Source organism: Giraffa tippelskirchi, chromosome 8 (assembly GCF_054371585.1).
Source record: "Giraffa tippelskirchi isolate mGirTip1 chromosome 8, T2T-mGirTip1v1.2.pri, whole genome shotgun sequence".
Lineage (NCBI taxonomy): Eukaryota > Metazoa > Chordata > Mammalia > Artiodactyla > Giraffidae > Giraffa > Giraffa tippelskirchi.
Window position 1 is genome coordinate 111,575,268 of NC_137282.1, and position 19,387 is coordinate 111,594,654.

At 44.6% G+C, this 19,387-nt stretch overlaps 1 long non-coding RNA gene across 1 annotated transcript; it reads right to left on the reverse strand.

Moving 5' to 3' along the window:
* Positions 1 to 10,651: 10,651 nt before the first annotated feature.
* Positions 10,652 to 13,596, reverse strand: LOC145516495 (uncharacterized). The gene is made up of 2 exons (XR_014061425.1): positions 13,268 to 13,596; positions 10,652 to 10,933 (listed from the first exon to the last, which is right to left on the reverse strand). It is a non-coding gene; the product is annotated as an uncharacterized LOC145516495 (long non-coding RNA).
* Between the last annotated feature and the right edge of the window lie 5,791 nt (positions 13,597 to 19,387).

Below are 19,387 nucleotides of genomic sequence, written 5' to 3' on the forward strand. Positions count from 1 at the left end.
AAAAAGTGAGGGAGTGCTCTAAGAAGAGAACATGAAAAGGCCTCTTACAGGAGAAAACACGAGGGATGAGAAAGGAGGGAAGAGTACTCTAGTCAGAAGACAAAGTAAGTGCCAAAGCCCTGAGGTTGGTATAAACTTGGAGTTTTCAAGGAATGGGAAATAAAAGACGAGTATGATTGGTGTGTAATGAGCCAAGGGAAAGACTTATGATAATTGAGATCAGAGAGGCAGCTATGGTTGAGTTTTGCAAGCCTGACTGGTGTGATAGTTCTGTTCTTAGTGCACCAGAGGGTTTTGTGGAAGGGAGTGGTGTGGTATGATTCACATTTTTAAAAGTCATCTTGTCCATCAATTGACAAAGGGCTAAACAAAGTGTGATATATCCAAATATTGTTTGGCAATAAAAAGGAATGAAGAATGACAAGCTTTCAAATGGATGAACCAGGAAAACATCATGCTAAGTACATGAAGCCAGTACAAAAGTCTATATATTGTATAATGACATATATATATAGAATGACTGCAATAGTCAAATTTGTAGAGACAGAAAGTAGATTAATGGTTATTTACGTCTGGGGGAAGAAGCGGAGGTTTAAAGGTGATGGCTAAGAGGATGAGGAAATATCCTAAAATTGGGTTGTGGTGATGGATGCACAGCTCTGTGAATGTAATAAAAGCCATTAAATTGTACACTTGAAATGAGTAAATTGTTTGGTATGTAAATTACATCTTAATAAAGCTATTTTTTAAAAAACGTTCATTCTAGAGACGTCTGGTTGAACTTGTGTTCCGAATTCATACGTTCATATCCACAATAGATGCTATGAGATGGTAAAGTGATGACAAATTTCAAAAGCATGTATCCACCAAAAAGAGAGGAATTGGAGAGAAAAATGACTAGCACCAAATTTCGGAAGCTGAAGAAATAGATCTTCAGATTCCTGGTTTAGCAAACCAGAGAAGGCAGAAACCCAAAGCAGGCAATGAGGGAGGCCCAGCAGGACTGATTTGCCAACTAAAATGCTAGAAAGAACCATTCATCAAAGATATTGAGGACCACTGGAAGGGGAGTTGCAGTGTGGGCTGAACCCAGGAGGACTGGCTTAAAATCAATAGATAAAGACCGCCCCAGATTCTGTTCTGCACCTCGCACAGGAGGTTCGCGTTCTCTGGATGTTCAATCAGAAAGGCTCCACGCCTGGGCCAGCAGGCACAGTTGAGGTTACAAGGACCACAGTGGTATTAAGTGAAACTTTACATGCCTCGTGATGACGCCACCTGCCTCAAGCCCTTTCCCCCATCAGGTCTGAGAAAAGTCAGCGGCCAACCTTGTTCTTACCTCTACTCCCATCCCCGAGGCAGAAGATTATACAATCCCTCTCTGAAAGTCTCTAACTAGGGGATTTCTGCTGCCTTAAGCCTATGTAATAGCCCCATCTTAGTTTATTTGGGCTGCTACAACAGAATACCATGAACTGAGTGGCTTATGAACAATAGAACTTGATTTCTGAGAGCTGAGAAGTCCAAGATCAAAGCACCAGCAGACTTGGTGTCTGGTGAGAGCCCACTTCCTAGTTCATAGATGGCTTTTCATTGACAATTTCTTCCCATGTCCCTGCACGGTGGAAGCGGCAAGGGAGTTCTCTGGAGTCTCTTTTACAAGGACACTAATCCCATTCAACAGTGTTCCACTCTCATGTTCTAATCACCCCCAAAGGCCCTGCCTCCTAATACCTCTTAAGTTTCAGTGCATGAATTTTGTGGGGACACAAATATACAGTCTATAGAAACCCCTAGATCTCACTGGATTACAGTCACAAACATTTATTTTTCATGCTCCTGGGTATGCAGATTGACTAAGGTTCAGCTCATCTCAACGGTTCCCTGAGGTTCCAGGCTGCAGATTGGATCAACACTTTCTCCCTGGATTGGACCTAGTGGCTACTAGACTCAGGTTCTTCTTATGGTGGATGGCAGAGAACCAGAGGGCAGACTTGAGCACACACACAAACATGAAAAATCTCTGCTCCAATCACATCTGCTCACATTCCATTGCCCAAAGCAAGTCACCTTGCCAGTGCAGCTTCAGAAAGGCAGGGAAGTACCCTTATCCCAGAGAGGGTAGCAAGGGCATGGAGGGAATAAAAATGCATGAACAAATAATACAATCCCACACAACCCCAGAGAAAAGACACATGAATGCCAACAAGTGGGCCCCTCCAGTGGAGCAGGCTATCCAAATCCCACCAGAGTGAACTTCTGTTCTCAAGACTCTTTAATATTCTTAAAAATTACTGGAGACTCTGAAGATATTTTGCTCATGGGGGTCATATCCATTAATATTTAGAAATTAAAACAAGAAATGTTTTCAATATGTGTTAATCCACTTAAAAATATTCATTGAAAACTCACTATGTGTACAAATAACATATTTTTATTAAAAATATTTTTTTGAAAACAGACAAAAATTTAGTGAAAAGAGTAATGCTGTTTTATAATTTTTTAGTTCCCTGTGCTATACACTAGGTCCTTGTTGGTTATCTATTTTGTATATAGTAGTATGTATGTGTTATCCCCAAACTCCTAATTTATCCTCCACCCTCCTTCCCCTTTGCTGTTGTTCAGTCACTGTCTATCCGACTCTTTGTGACCCCATGGACTGCAGTGTACCTTCACTGTCTCCCTGAGTTTGCTTAAACTCATGTCCATTGAGTCAGTGATGCTATCCAACCACCCCATTCTCTGTCATCCCCTTCTCCTCCTGCCCCATGGACTGTAGCCCACCAGGCTCCTCTGTCCATGGAATTCTTCTGGCAAGAATACTGGTGTGGGTAGCTGTTCCATTCTCCATGGAATCTTCCCGACCCAGGGATCAAACCCAGGTCTCCTGCATTGCAGGCAGATTCTTTACAGTCTGAGCCACCAGAGAAGCCCTTGGGTCCTCTTAAATCCTCCCAAATAGTAATTACCCACGGGAACTCCTCCTAAACTCACCTGGGCCTCTCCATCACCTGCTAGATGGAATAACTTTTGTTTTAGGCACTTAGCTATTATGTAACTAAGCCACCTTTGAGTGCAACCATGTATAGAAGCAGCAGTGGACCCAAACAGAGAGCTCCAGTCTCAATTTTTCTTAAGTTGACATTGTCATTCAAATTCCTTAAAAGGAAAGAAACCTCATGTGGACCCTGAAACTAATAGTAAGAGCCACATTCAGTGTCAAGACAGCCTCCTCTGAGTACCTAGCAAGACCAGGGAGTAGAGGGTCTGACAAACGTGTTTGGTGACTGCAATTTGGCAAGAACAGAGTTAATTAATTGCAGAGGCAGTTAAATGAGTGCTTTTATATGAGGCACACAACAAGCTTATAATCTCTTCTGGGTCCTCTGGGACACCTCAGGAAAGGGTTTTGATGTTTCCTAGTCATGTTTACTTCTGCTTGGTTAGGGGTTATTCCTCCTTGTCCCATGAAACCGTGACATGGCAGATGCAGAGGCATCAAACAAAAGGGTCTGCACACATGCCCCCATCAATGTCTTGACTGCTTCTCAGCAGAAGTGTCACTGACTTTCCCTGTGACTACCATTCATCCTTGGATACCATTTTCCCAAAAGATCCATGAAAACTCTGCTTTTCAAAATTCATGCAGGCCTAGGAGCTTTCTAAGGGCTTTCTGGAAAGAGATGGTATTTATCAACAGCCAACTCTCTCTGCTGCCATGGTTTAACACAGCTGACTCTACTTGTTTTTGCAGGGATGCTTGACTTTTCCAACTATGTTAAGTAAAAATTAACTTCATCTAATCCATTATTGTCCTTCCCTGGTGGCTCAGACGGTAAAGAAACACTTGCAATGCAGAAGACCCGGGTTTGATTTCTGGGTTGGGAAGATCCCCTGGAGAAGGGCATGGCAACCTACTTCAGTATTCTGGCCTGGAGAATTCCATGGACAGAGAAGCCTGGTGGGCTACATCCCGTTGGATATGACTGAGTGACTGAATTAACTAACTAACTAACTAACCCATTATTGGGCTTCCCTAGTGGCTCAGACAGTAAAGAATCCACCTGCAATGCAGGAGAGCTGGGGTTGATCCCTGTGTCAGGAAGATCACCTGGGGAAGTGAATGGCTACCCACTCCAGTATTCTGGCCCAGATAATCCAATGGACAGAGGAGCCTGGCGGGCTACAGTCTATGGGGTCACAAAGAGTTGGATATGGTTGAGCGACTAAGCATGCACCCGACTCATGATTATAGAGCAAGAATTCACCCACTGCCCCAAAATGGTGTTCAGTTCAGTTCAGTTGCTCAGTTGTGTCCAACTCTTTGCGACCTCATGGATGGCAGCACACCAGGTTTTCCTGTCCATCACAAACTTCCGGAACTTTCTCAAACTCATGTCCATCGAGCTGGTGATGCCATCCAACCATCTCATCAGTAAAGTTTTTCCTTGATTAAAACCTGCTTTGGTAAGGTCATGTAACAATAAAGACAGTGATACTCATAGCAACAAGAATGAAGATACTAATGGCTACATTTGTTGAGTACCTATAATGTGTCCCCAGCATATAACTCCTTTGAGCTGCAAAATAACTTTGCAACATGGGAATGACTATCCTGAAATTTACAGACAAGCACACTGAAATTCATAGAGAGGAGGACCTGGCCTTTCCAGCATTATATAGTCAATATGTGTGGCAATGCCAGGATTTAGATCTGCAACTAACTCATCCGACTATGCTTATGTCTCTCTGGTTATTTCTTCCCAGCTGGATTAATACAGGAATTTGAAAGGAATTTCTGCCTCAGCTTCAAATTCACTAAGGGGGTCTGAGTATGGCCCTTCCCTCCCTGGGCCTCAGCAGCCTTCAGCTTCAGAGGAAGTTCTGGAACGAGGTTCCTTAACCTCTGTCCCTTCTGGGCACATGCAAGGAAACTTGAGCATTGCAAAGCATCAGTTGAAGGCCTTTTGTAGTCACATAAATTCTTACCAACCTAAGATTTCTGTGGTTAAATCCAAAGTGAAAATATTAAGACTACGGATTATAGTTTGGTTAAGAGTTCAGGTTTTGAACTAGACCACCCCAGGTTCTAATTCCAGTCTTTTTACCTGTATCTGTAACCTCAGGGATGCCACTCAACCTCTTTAAGCCTCCATTTCTCTCTGTAGGATGTGGATAAAAACACTAACCACGTTCAGGTTCAATGAGATGACTTACATCAAGTCTCTGGCACATAACCAGTGCTCATATTATTATTGTTATTTTTAACGCAGTCTATCCACAGAAGTCCAGACCATCTTACCTGCCTCCTGAGAAATCTATATGCAGGTCAGGAAGCAACAGTTAGAACTGGACATGGAACAACAGACTGGTTCCAAATAGGAAAAGGAGTACGTCAAGGCTGTATATTGTCACCCTGCTTATTTAACTTATAAGCAGAGTACATAATGAGAAATGCTGGGCTGGAAGAAGCACAAGCTGGAATCAAGATTGCCGGGAGAGATATCAATAACCTCAGATACACAGATGACACCACCCTTATGGCAGCAAGCAAAGAAGAACTAAAGAGCCTCTTGATGAAAGTGAAACAGGAGAGTGAAAAAGCTGGCTTAAAGCTCAACATTCAGAAAACTCAAATCATGGCATCCAGTCCCATCACTTCATGGGAAATAGATGGGGAAACAATGGAAACAGTGAGAGACTATTTTCTTGGGCTCCACAATCATTGTAGATGGTGACTGCAGCCATGAAATTAAAAGATACTTGCTCCTTGGAAGGAAAGTTATGACCAACCTAGACAGCATATTAAAAAGCAGAGACATTACTTTGCTGACAAAAGTTCGTCTAGTCAAAGCTTTGGCTTTTCCAGTAGTCATGTATGGATGTGACAGTTGGACCATAAAGAAAGCTGAACACCGAAGAATGGTTGCTTTTGAACTGTGGTGTTGGAGAAGACTCTTGAGAGTCTCTTGGACTGCAAGGAGATCCAACCAGTCCATCCTAAAGGAAATCAGTCCTGAATATCCATTGAAAGCATTGATGCTGAAGTTGAAGCTCCAATACTTTGGCCACCTGATGTGAAGAACTGACTCATTGGAAAAGACCCTGATGCTGGGCAAGATTGAAGGCAGGAGGAGAAGGGGACGACAGAGAATGAGATGGCTGGATGGCATCACTGACTTGATGGACATGAGTTTGAGCAAGCTCTGGGAGATGGTGATACACAGGGGAGCCTGGTGTGCTGCTGTCCATGGAGTCACAAAGAGCTGGACATGACTGAGCGACTAAACTGAACTGAACAGATTCACAAAAGTCATTGTTCTTGGGACTGTCTTGGTAAGCTGGGGATCACTCTCATTCCATCACTGTTGTGGTTAAGATTTTCCCAAGTTCCCTTGATGAGATACAGCCCCAGATCCTGGATATGAAATCAAGGTCATTCCTGACCCAGTCCCACCCACACCCCGCCTTCATCCCTCCCAGTGTGGTCAGCATCCATCGCTTTCCTTCCCTCCACTCATCACCACTACCTCGTTCCCGGGCCATCTGGCACATGTAGTTTTCTGTACCCCTGAAAGTCTGGTTTCACCCCATCTTACTTACTTGGATCAGAAAGTCCTCTCTACAGAAGAGAAGTCTCATGCACTGGATGGGGGGTGGGGGGATAGAGGGGGTGCTTCAGAAGCGTTTGCATTTTACTGGGAGGAAAATCTGTGAGGATACACCCTGTTCTGAGTTGTGTCCCCCACAAAAAAAGATATACTGAAGTCCTAATCATCCTCAGAATGTGTCCTTATTTGGAAGTAGGGTCATTGCAAATGTGATTAGTTAATTTAAGATGAGTTTATACTGAAGTAAGGTGAACCCCGATCTGATATGATTGGTGCCCTTGCAAGAAGATGTTTGTAGAAAGACAGACAAAGGAGGGGACAGCACCACGTGACAATGAAAGCAGAGTTTGGAATTTATGGAACTGCGTGTCAAGTTATGCCGAAGACTGGCAGCAAAGCATCAGAAGCTGGGGAGGGCAAGAAAGGATTCCCCTGCAGACTGCAAAGGAAGTGTGGTCATGCCTATGCCTTAATTTCAGACTTCTGGCCTCTACACTGTGAGATAACCATTCTGTGTTTGTAAGCCATCCAGTTGGTGCCACAGCCGATCTTCTGTATTTGTGGGCTCTGCATCTATGGATTCAACCAATGATGGATAGAAAATATTCTTTTTAATTCCAGAAAGTTCCAAAAAGCAAAACTTGAATTTGCAGCCCATTAGCAACAATTTGCATATCACTTACATTTGCTTGCTATTTGCATAGTGTTTATGTTGTATTCGGCATTATAAGTAATCTATGGGTAACTTAAAGTATATGGGAAGATACGCATAGGTCATATGCAAATACTACGTCATTTTATACAAGGGACTTCAGCATCCATGTATTTTAGTGCCTGTCAGGCTTCCTGGTACCAGTTCCCTGTGGATGCCAATGGACGGCTATACTTTGTCACGGCAGCCCTAGGAAACTAATACAAATAGCAAGTGTTAGTTGCTCAGTTGTGCTGACTCTGCGACCCCAGGGACTATAGCCCATCAGGATCCTCTGTCCATGGGATTCTCTAGACAAGAATAATGGAGTGGGTTGCCATCCCCTTCTACAGGGGATCTTCCTGATCCAGGGATCAAACCTGGGTCTCCTGCATTGCAGGTAGATTCTTTACTGTTCTGAGCTATCAGGGAAGCCCAATACATATAGCAACTTTGTTTTCTATTAATTTTTCTAATTATTTACACTCTACCCTCTGCAGTTTTGCAACCAAGATATATCAGTTATTTGTGTTCAAAAATATACATGGATGATTATTTTAAAATTCAAATAATACAGAAGTATATAGAGTAAAAATTAATGCCCTCTCATAATCTAACCTCTTGGCAATAACTTGTTTACATATTAAATAAATATTTATTTATTACCTACTCCATCCTAGGGCTTCCCTCGTGGCTCAGTGGTAAAGAATCTACCTGCCAATGCAGGAGACACAGGTTTGATCCCTGGGTTGGGAAGATCCCCTGGAGAAGGGAATGACTACCCACTCCAGTATTCTTGCCTGGGAAATCCCGTGGACAGAGGAGCTGGAGGGCTACAGTCCATGGGATCGCAAAAGAGTTAGACATGACATAGTGACTAAGCAATAACTCCATTCTAGACTAAGCATTGTGGACACATTAGTCAAAAGAGAAATGTTGTTCTGTACACAAACACCTGTTTTGCTTTTTCCCAAATGTCGAAGTTCGAATGAGCATTCATCACTTTCACAGTCAGAAAAGAATAGAGATAGAAACTATTGTGGATAAAATTTTAGATGGAAAGAACGAGGAAGAAGTATTTAGGAAACAAACACACCACATTCTCTTCCTCTTGGCTTGGGTCAGGGGTGTGGGGAGGACAGAAGCCTGACATTTCTCCTAAATGAGTCCACCCCAGATTGCATATTTATCTATCCAGAACCTCAGGGTGCCCTTAGGGATACCACAATGCTAGGAGCTTGATTTGTGGTGACAGACAAGTCTCTGGGTTTGAGTCCCAACTCTGCTCTCTCTGCCTCATACCAGCTGTGTAGCTGAGGTGCCTGCCCTCAGATTGCCTCAGGGTGCTCGTCTGGAATAGTCCCAACCAGCACTAGGCCCTCTCCAGGGTCATTCCCAGCTCTAAAGCTGCCTGACTCTCAGTCCTCCTCTCAAAAGGGGGCTTCTTCCTAAGCAAAATGAAGGGGAACTTGAATGTTCCTGGCCTTTCAGGGCCAAGAACTTCCAGAGTCAAAGCCCCACTTTTTCTGCATAACTCCTCTCAACTTTTATTTCCTTCAAAAGTGAATTTTCTTTGGTATTTGTTACAAAATGAATACTTGTATACCACCTCCCCGACCCTGGCCAAATTCATATGTAGGAATCTAATCCCTAGTGTGATGGTATTTAAAGGTACTTAGGTCATAAAGATGGACCCCTTCATGAATAAGATTAGCGCCCTTATAAGAAAAGGCCAAAATGTAAGGACATTTTCTTTCTTTCCTTCATGTAAGGACACAGTAAGAAGGCAGCTGTAAGTAAACCAAGAAGAGAGCCCTCATTTCAGTTCAGTTCAGTCACTCAGTCCTGTCCGACTCTTTGCGACCCCATGAATTGTAGCACGCCAGGCCTCCCTGTCCATCACCAACTCCCGGAGTTTACCCAAACCCATGTCCATCGTGTCGGTGATGCCATCCAGCCATCTCATCCTCTGTCGTCCCCTTCTCCTCTCGCCCCCAATCCTTCCCAGCATTAGGGTCTTTTCCAATGAGTCACCTCTTCGCATGAGGTGGCCAAAGTATTGGATTTTCAGCTTCAGCATCAGTCCTTCCAATGAACACCCAGGACTGATCTCCATTAGGATGGACTGGTTGGATCTTCTTGCAGTCCAAGGGACTCTCAAGAGTCTTCTCCAACACCACAGTTCAAAAGCATCAATTCTTCGGCGCTCAGCTTTCTTCACCGTCCAACTCTCACATCCATACATGACCACTGGAAAAACCATAGCCTTGACTAGACGGACTTTTGTTGGCAAAGTAATGTCTCTGCTTTTAAATATGCTATCTAGGTTGGTCATAACTTTCCTTCCAAGGAGTAAGTGTCTTTTAATTTCATGGCTGCAATCACCATCTGCAGCGATCTGGGAGCCCCCAAAAATAAAGTCTGACACTGTTTCCACTGTTTCGCCATCTATTTGCCATGAAGTGATGGGACCAGATGCCATGATCTTAGTTTTCTGAATGTTGAGCTTTAAGCCAACTTTTTCATTCTCCTCTTTCACTTTCATCAAGAGGCTCTTTAGTTCTTCTTTGCTTTCTGCCATAAGGCTGGTGTCATCTGCATACCAGTTGCCAAATCAGTCAGCACCTTGATTGTGGACTTAGCCTCCAGGACTGTGAGAAACTGTTGTTGATAAAGCATCAAGTTTGCAGTATTTTGTTATAACAACCCAAACTGACTAACACGGGGTTAAATCATCCAAGGGACGGTGGACAGGGTTCTCCCTACATTTGAAGACAACAAAGCCAGAAAGTGTCTTTCAACCTGATTCAATACAGGACTAGGGACAGGAAGTACCTGGAACAGAAAGTGAAAAGAGTGAGTTCTAAACACTGACTCTGGTGAGGCCTTTGGTTGGCTGCTACAGACACAAAGATGAACTCCAAGTTCAAGGGAGAGAAGGAGTGAATGTAAACAAACAAGTAACTAGAGCACAGAACAGTGAGCCCCCTGGTAGGGGTGTTGTGAGCTTCGGATGAGATGAGTGATGAACTCTCCATAGTGAGGATTGTGAAGAAGATAAGAAAAGTCTGCAGAGAGGGGGATTCACAAGCCTGGCCTTAATGCCAGTAGCTAATGATGACATGGCACCCACCACAGGCTGCAACAGGTGTTTCATTTAGCAAGTGTTACCTCATCTCATCTCACAACAGTCCTCTAAGACAGGTACCACGGTTATCTTTACTTTCTGGGAGAGTCCATCTTCTGCCATTTGCCAGATGTGCATTTTCTCAAGAGTTTGCAAATTTGGGGCTAAGCTAAAATGCTTAGGAATATTAGTTATCCATTGTGCATAACAAATTACCGCAAATTTAGGCGTTCAAAACAACACACATTTATTATCTCTGTTTCAGTGGGTCAGGAGCAAACCTGGGCACAGCTTGGCTGGGTCTTCCAACTCCAGTGTCTCACTAGGCTGTGTGATCAAGGCGACGAGGGCTGCAGTCATCCCAAGGCCCAAATGGGAGTGGGTTCCATTTCAGGCTTTGGAGCGGCCATGAGGCTATCAGCTTCCTCAGTGCCTGGCTGGGCGACCTCCCCACACAGCAGCTGGCTTCATCAGAGCACACAGGCAGGCTGGCAAGAGAGAGTCCTAGTGCGACAAAAGACACAGTCTTTGTAACCCACTCTCAGAAGCAACATCATCATTTTTGCTGAATTTGGTTGCTTAGTACACAAGTCACAGACTACAGCCCTCACTCAAGGGGAAGAAATTAGCATAGGTTATAAATACCAGGCGGAGAAGGCACTGGCGACCCACTCCAGTGTTCTTGCCTGGAGAATCCCAGGGACAGAGGAGCCTGGTGGGCTGCCGTCTATGGGGTCGCTCAGAGTCGGACACAACTGATGCCACTTAGCAGCAGCAGCAGCATAAATACCAGGACACAGTCATCACTTGGGATCATTTTATACACCTGGGACAATTGGGAAGCGGCTGAGCCCGGCCACCAGGAGATCAATCAGCCCTATTCTCCAGTTCACGGGGGGAAAAAAGTGTACATGTATATGTAAACATATGTGTGTACATATGTGTACACACGTGTGTATATGCATGCACACATTGTGAGTATGTGTGTAAGTATGCATATATGTATGCACATGTTTATGTGTGTGTGTGTGAGTTATATATACATATTCATGCATACATACATGTGTTCTTATATATAGTCATGTGAGTGTATGGGTGTAATTTTTTAATAGAACATATTTTGAAGAAACAGCAAATTAAAGCCTGAATGTAAGGAAAGAATTGACATTAGGAATGGGAGATGGTCAGAACCTTATCTGGGGACATTATACCCTGAATTTTGATCCAAGCAGACTGCTTTCCTAGGTCAGTTTCCAGGAGGGTAACCACACCACGGAAGGATGGTAAGTGGGTGAAAACTGAGATGGGAGCAGAATGGGGGGCTCGAGGGGCAGGGGGCAGAGAGGAAAGACCAAGCAAAGCGGAGCTGGAAATTCCTTCCAGACTTAATAATCCTGGGCATCATTAGTAACCAAAGCAAGACTTCAGAACATATGTTTTGTGTTGACAGCGGACCCTTAATTAAAACAGCCCCAGTGAAGAACAGCCTGATTAAAGGAAAAGTGGTGCTTAAAGAACAATTTGACTGTTGACTGACACGGGCTGCAGAGGGCGGGGAGTCGCCCCTCTGGTTCTCCAGTCCTTCAAGGGGACTGGGAACTGCGTCCCCTCCCGGTGTGTCAGGCAACGTGCTGGGCCATTTCACAGCCCTTGTCTCGCTGACTCCTGGAAATCAATTTCATTTCAATTTCAGAGATTTGATAACTCAGCCGGAGAAGCTAGATGATTTGCTGGAGGCGCCAGCAGCCAGCGTGGTCATAGCTGTAAATTCAGGGGGAGTCCTCGGCATAGCTTTCACTCATGCACAGTTCTGGTCGTTCTAATGAATCAGAATGTCTTGTCAGTTATAAAAACCATATGCCTCCTCTATGCATTCCTTCTTGGAAAACCGGTGGTTTTAGGTACCCCCGAATTGCTGCAGGGCACAGCCAGCCTCACGTCTGCATTCCATCCACGGTCTAGAAACCATGGGAGCAGGACTGGGATGCTCTCTGCAGTTGTCTGCCCTTTCAGCCAGGAAGTGAGAGCTGTGGGTATCGGGACTGGGCACAGGGAAAGCCTGGTCTGTGCGGCTGCTGCCGTCATCTTCAGATTCGATGAAAGAAACCACTTCCTGGGGAAACGAAGCCCTTTTCTGAGGAAATGAGGCTGGCTCAGGAAACAAACCCATTCTAACCGCGGTTAGGGGGTAGAGGTTGCCGGGGAAGGGCAGAGAATCTGATCCTCCCTAGGACACTGCTGCAGCTTCACTTTCGGGGTCCCCCAGAGATGCACACACACATTAGGAAGATAGACACTAGACACCCAGCTCGTTGTTTATAAGAATGACGGCTAGCATGGCGTGAGTGATTACTGTGTGCCGGGCACTTGTGTTCCATCATTTAATCCTTCCAGGAATCCTATGAGGTGATACTATTATTAGCCCCACCCCAAATTGACCTTTCTCGGTGTTTTTAGGACAAAGACAGTATTTAACTTTAGTAAAGGAGGAATTCGTTATACTAAATGATCAGTTTTCACAGGTGAAGTGAAAACCAGACTTAGAATGTGAGAGGCCCATCTGACCATCATTAGCTTCCACGGATGGCAGGGAAGGTCTGCTTGCTGGCCTCTCTAGAAAGGTCCTCCCTGCCACAGCTAACTAGATAGCGCCCCCTGTCACTGTTCTCTCCTTACCCCTGGTCTAGCTGATAGTTCCCCAGGCGGCCATTTGATCCATCTGGACCAATGAACACCTTCCCTGGGATTTGGGCTTGTGATCAGAAAACACAGCAGTCATTCTCTGGGAGCTGAAATTGTGGCATTAAGAACCTGAGACCGTGTCATCATACATCCTACCTCAGGACAGCCAGTCTCCAGTAAAAGTGAAAAAAGTTGCCTGTGGAGAAAAGGCCAAGAAATGAGCCCACTCATTTCTGGAACATTCCATGCCCTGGTTCTAATTGTTCCTGATCCAGCAGAGTAGCTGCTCTTCCTGAGGCCTGGTTCTTCGGCCCTTCCTTGGATTCGTGTGCCAGTAAGTCCTCTTTTTATTTAACTGTTGAGTTTCTGACACTTGCAATCAAAAGTTCTAACCAACACACATATAAATGAGATTTTCTTGGGGGGCAGATCCAGTCCCACTGAAAGATGTGGAGAGAAAGTTTCTGAGGTTTAAGCAGTCACTCAGTTCCTGTGTGACCACACGGGGGCCAACCCAAGGTTTGGGAGACAGAGCAAGAACCATCAAGAGGTGATGACTTCACAATGGCCACTGTGGCAGCCGGAAAGACCATCTCTATGCTCTAGTCAATTCAAACCATGTTAGAACACCAGAACCCACAAAGCAGGTTCAGCTTTCAGGCACAAGTCTGAGAAATTCAAAGAGAAAGGGAAACCATTTTATCTCCTGACTCCCTCATGAAGCTAAAGAGACTAACCAGTTTATTGAGGGGGATCCAGCCTAGTGGACTTCCGTGGTGGCTCAGAGGTAAAGAATCTGCTTGCCAAGCAGGAGACGTGGGTTCGATCCCTGGGTCAGGAAGACTTCTGGAGAAGGAAATGGCCACTCATTTCAGTATTCTTGCCTGGGAAATCCCATGGACAGAGCAGACTGGCGGGCTACAGTACATGGGGTTGCAAAGAGTTGGATAAGACATAGTAACTAAAAAAAAAAGAAATAACAAAACAAAAAAGACACAGTGACTAAATAACAGCAACAGTAATCCAGCCTAGCCCTGGGGTGACACACAGCTGGGAATGCAGGCTTGAGACAGAAAGCATGTTGCGGCATCCTGGAACCACCTCCTGAGGCTGTCTGTTCGTCTGGAAAATGCAGAGAATAGTAATCCCTGTTTGGTCGACACATTGTATGGAGAGAAGAGCAACTGCCCATGGGACATCGTTGGGACCCTCAGAGGTTTCCGTGGAGAGACCCTCATGCGTGTGTCTGGAGACCAGCGCACCACCACAGAGCAAGGCTGTGAAGTGCTGTGCACCTTGGCCCCCTTGGAACGGCACAAGCTCATCAGTGTATTAAAGGCTCTGAGAAGTCCTACATCAGAAACCTGTTTAGACTGGTGTTTCCCAAATTTATTTGACCACAAAATCTCTCTTTCTCTCTTCCCATGCACACACCTTAACGATAGCCTAAGGATGCAATATCTTATCTGAGCTAGTGCTGCCTTGGGGCAAAAACAAATCATCTACCAAAAAATCAGCTACAAAATTCCACCGTTCCATCTTCTTAACCTGCTATGCTAGCCTGATTTTTCCCTCATGGGGACTTATTCAGCATTCACATCAGAAAACAATGAACAAATGATATACAGTAAGTCCCCTGCATATGAACCTTCAAATTGGGAACTTTCAAATATTCGATAATGAGGTAGATTCATCAGTGTCCAGTGTGAGTGAAACTGCACCTTGCCCTCCATCTCCTATTGCTAACGATCCTTCAACTCTATCAGCTCTGCCATCTCCCAACTCCTCTCCCTCCTCCAGTCAGTAACTCTTCTTGCCTGTTCACGGGATGCCAGCCCCTGTGTGCCAGCTGCTGTACTTTTCAAGGTACTGTTGTTGTTGTTCAGTTGCTAGGTTGTGTGTGTCTCTTGTGACCTTGTGGACTGTAGTGGCCAGGCTTCTCTGTCCTTCACTAACTCCTGAAGTTTGCTCAAACTCTTGTTCATTGAGTCAGTGATGCTATCCAATCATCTCATCCTCTGTCATCCCTTCTCCTGCCCTCAATCTTTCCCAGCATCAGGGTCTTTTCTTGATGAGTTAGCTCTTCACATCAGGTGGCCAAAGTATTAGAGCTTCTGCTTAAACATCAGTCCTTCCAATGAATATCAAGGTTGATTTCCTTTAGGATTGACTGGTGTGATCTCCTTCCAGTCCAAGGGACTCTCAAGAGTCTTCTCCAACACCACAATTCGAAAGCATCAATTCTTTGGTGCTCAGCCTTCTTTATAGTCCAACTCTCACATCCATACCTGACTACTGAAAAACCTATAGCTTTGACTATATGGACCTTTGCCAGCAAAGTGATGTCTCTACTTTTTAATTTAATTCAAGGTACTACTGTAAGATTAAAAATGTTTTATTTTTGTGTTTGTTTTTTATGTAATTATTTATGTGAAAAGTATTATACACTTAATACAGTACAGTACTATATAGCTGATCGTGTTAGTTGGGTATTTAGGCTAACTTTGTTGGACTTATGAACTAACTGGACTTACAAACATGCTCTTGGAATGGAACTTGTTCTTACGTAGGGGACTTATTGTATCTGCCTTTATGTACTAGGAGGGAAAAATTAAGTCATATTGGTTTGGGGAAATTTCTGTTCTATGTCACCATGCTAGGAATCCAAGCAAACCATCAAATCAATTTTTATCTGCCCTGGTTATTAAGGAACTGAACATTTAGAAAAGTTAACTGGTAGTAAAATTACCCATAAATGAATTGGCATAGGACACATTATTCTATACTATATGCTACCCACCCCAACAGATTCACGGCTTGGAGTAGGTAGATGCATGAGAAATGACTGCAGAGCAACGGACAGGATCATCTGTTTCAGCTCTGACTTTACTGGCTGTGACTTTGGGCCAATCCTATCACCTTTCTTTGCCTTAGGGATCTCTTCTCATCCTTGGGAATAATAATGAAACTCTTCCCTCCTGTGGCCGTTATGCTAATCAGGTGAGACTGTGGGATGTGAAGATATTTGTTTGGTCAGCAAGAAACCCTGTAAACTGTGGCCCAGATTATACTAAATGGGTTCTATGCATATTAAAATAGTATAAGGCAATCAAAGTTTTGTGGACAATGTGTGTCTATAACAGAGATGAGCAAACTTTTTCCAAGAGCAACGTAGAAAATATTCTAGGCTGTGTCACAACTGCTCAACTCTGCCACTTCAGAGGGAAAGCAGCCACAGAAAATAATGTAAATGAATGGATATGGCCATGCGCCAATAAAACTTTATTTACAAAAACAGGCAGGAGGCTAGATTTGGCCCATGAGCTGCAGTTTCTCATACACTAGTGTGTAAGTTTGTGTAATCCACAAATAACTTGCAAGCAGTGAACACTGAAGTATGCAAGGAATATGTGATTAGTGTGGCACTTAAAGAATGAATTTTCCCTTAATATTATGTGTTATCATATGTTCATTTAATATATATGTTCATTTTACAATGAGTAAAATAGGCGTCTTCTAAACTAACCATGTTCTAATAAGATTCCAAGGATTGTCATGGGATTTCTACAGGCAGTTAAAATTGTGGATCCTGGGAACAGCTTTCAATTCCCACTTCCTTTGCTTCAAATTCCAACTCTGTAGGGGTCCTGGAGACCTTTCCCACATCATAGCCAAGGCTGTTTTGTGGGAGGAGGGGCTACATGCCATTCCAGAACTGCTGTCTTAGAATTATGCAGCCCCAACTCCCCCTTTTGTCTGCTGTAACTTGATGATCTCACAAAAAAGCACACACTCGATCAGCGATTCTCAACTGGGCCATTTTGTCCCCCCCCCTCTCCGCCCCAGGGAACATTTGTCAATGTCACAACTGGGGGCTTGCCACTGGCATCAAGTAGGTAGAAGCCAGGGATGCTAATAGACACCCTACCAGGCACAGGACAGTCCCCACTGCAACAAAGACCTATCCTGTCCAAAACATTAGTAGTGCCAGGCAGAGAAATTCTGTTCTATCTTAATAGATTTTAGTCATTAACATTATAATGTAATCATACTTTATATAAAATATAATGAATAATACTGACTGAATATTATTTATTCATGTTTAACTCAAGTAACCATTTGTTTGTGTATTCACATTTTTGTTTCTCCCTTTGTAATGAAAAGGAGTTGTATTTTCTCTAGATGATCTTTATAAGTGGTGGGTGGTGAAGGGGAGGGGGAGGGAGACTCACTGTGAGCCCAGCCCAGCTTGCAATCACCACCCAGTAAAAACAGAGCGCAGGGAAACGGCATAGTTAATACTGATTCATTTCATATATTATGAGCTTTAATGTGAATTATATGACATAATGTACCCCCACCCCCACCCCCTGCCATTTCTTCTGGGTCTGAGGTTAAGGGGAAAACAAATGTCCGTGAAGCTGAGAATGATTTACTTGTAAGTATGTGTGGTACTGGTTTTTTCCTTCTCTCTCCCTTCCTTAATTTTACAAAACTACTAAGTTTAATATTAGTAGTAAGGGAATATGAAGAGAGGGAGAGGGCAGTGTGTTCCCGAGTCTTTTAAAATGTAATACAAAGGCCACAGGTGGTCATAATAGCACTGGTACTACTATAACTAATAAAATGAATAGTTAACACTTGCAGAGAACTGTTTGTTCTAAGCACTGTTTCAGGCAGAGACAACTTTTGGATGTCCCCTCTTCGAGCCTGGAAGCATCCCCAGGAGGTCACTACCACCATTATTTTAAAAGGTTAATGACTTGCCCAAAGTCATCCAGCTTTCTCAGTGACAGGAGCGGTAACTCAGACAGTCTGGCTCCAACCTTAACTCTTAACCCCATCTTTGTAGCGATCTGCCTCCGCGTATCCCCATCCCCACCCCGAGAGTCCAAGAGTTCTTGTTTATAGTCCCTGAAGGGCCCAGGACCAAGCCTAACTTACAGCCAGACGCAGTAAGCCCCTGACTTAACCGAATGGAATCAAAAACAGATTTTGCTTCGGCTGAAGGGAGACTTCCCGGAGGCAGCCGCGGGGAGGCGCACTGGAGCCAGCAGGTTCGCGCTCCGCCGAGGAAGCGCTGGACCAAGGTTCGGGAGGAGCCCGGAGCGAGCAAGCGGGAAGGAAACCTCGGGACGCAAGGGTGAAGGAGGGGTAGGGGCTGCGGAGGACTGCCGACCGGAGGAGAAGCAGCCGTCTTATTCAACACATTATCGCGTGTTTTCTGCATTGCAAGGATAACATTATTCCATCAAGGAGATGGCAATAACCACTTAATTAAATCTCTCTTGTTGAAACAGAGTGCTGACTTCAGTAATTGCCCGTTTAAATAGCATGGAAATATGTACTCCGCCGGCCCAGACTCTGGGCTGATCCCCGACGTCTCTCCCGCTGTCCCTGTGTGCTGGAACTGACACCAAGGGCTGGTCTTAATTTTGAAGTGAGGAGGGGCGGGGAAGAAGGTTTTTTTGCAGGCCTGTTCATTTCCTTCCAGAGAGTCCTTTCCTTTTCATAAGTCCCGGCTTGCAGCCCTCATGCTCCCTGTAGATCAGTCTTCCGTATCGGAATCCGCGGGCATCTAGAACGATTGCCTGTTTGTTCACAGCTGTATCTCCAGCACCTAGAGCCCCCCAGATTGTCCTCCATCAGCCCCTTCTCCATCCCCAAGGGCTCGGCATAAGATCTCACAAAATGCTGAGTAGACACATCAGTATCTCCCAGTTTTATCTGATGACAAAAATCAGCCTGGGCGGCTCACTCAAGTACAGGTTTCTCAGTCCTGGGAAATTCTGATTCTACTGGGCTGGAAAGAGGCGGGGGCTCTACCTTAACAAGCATCTGCAAACTCCCAATTTGGCAAGTGTGGAAACCCTGCCTTTGCAAAGGGCCTCCTGCCTCCCATATGCCTCACAATAACCCCCTTAGGGTGCAATCTGCCTCCAGCTCCTCACCTGCCAGACCCCACCCTCCAGTCCTTCCTCCTGGCCAGATGCCACAGTGATTTTTTTAAAAGCAGAAATCCATCCCTGTCATTTTCCCACTGAAGCCATTCAGCAGCCTCTCCTTGCCTGGGCAAGGGAAGCTGTGAGGACAGGTAATGGCCACAGGCACAGCTGTTGAAGCTACCACATGGGTTAAAATATTAAGCTCTGGGGCATTGGGGGGCAGCAAGTTAGACTACAAATCTTGAGAACCCATAGATAGAAGAATTCCTTATAAGATTATCTCAGGGTTTCTCAACCTCAGAACTCTTGGCATTTTGGACAAGATAATTCT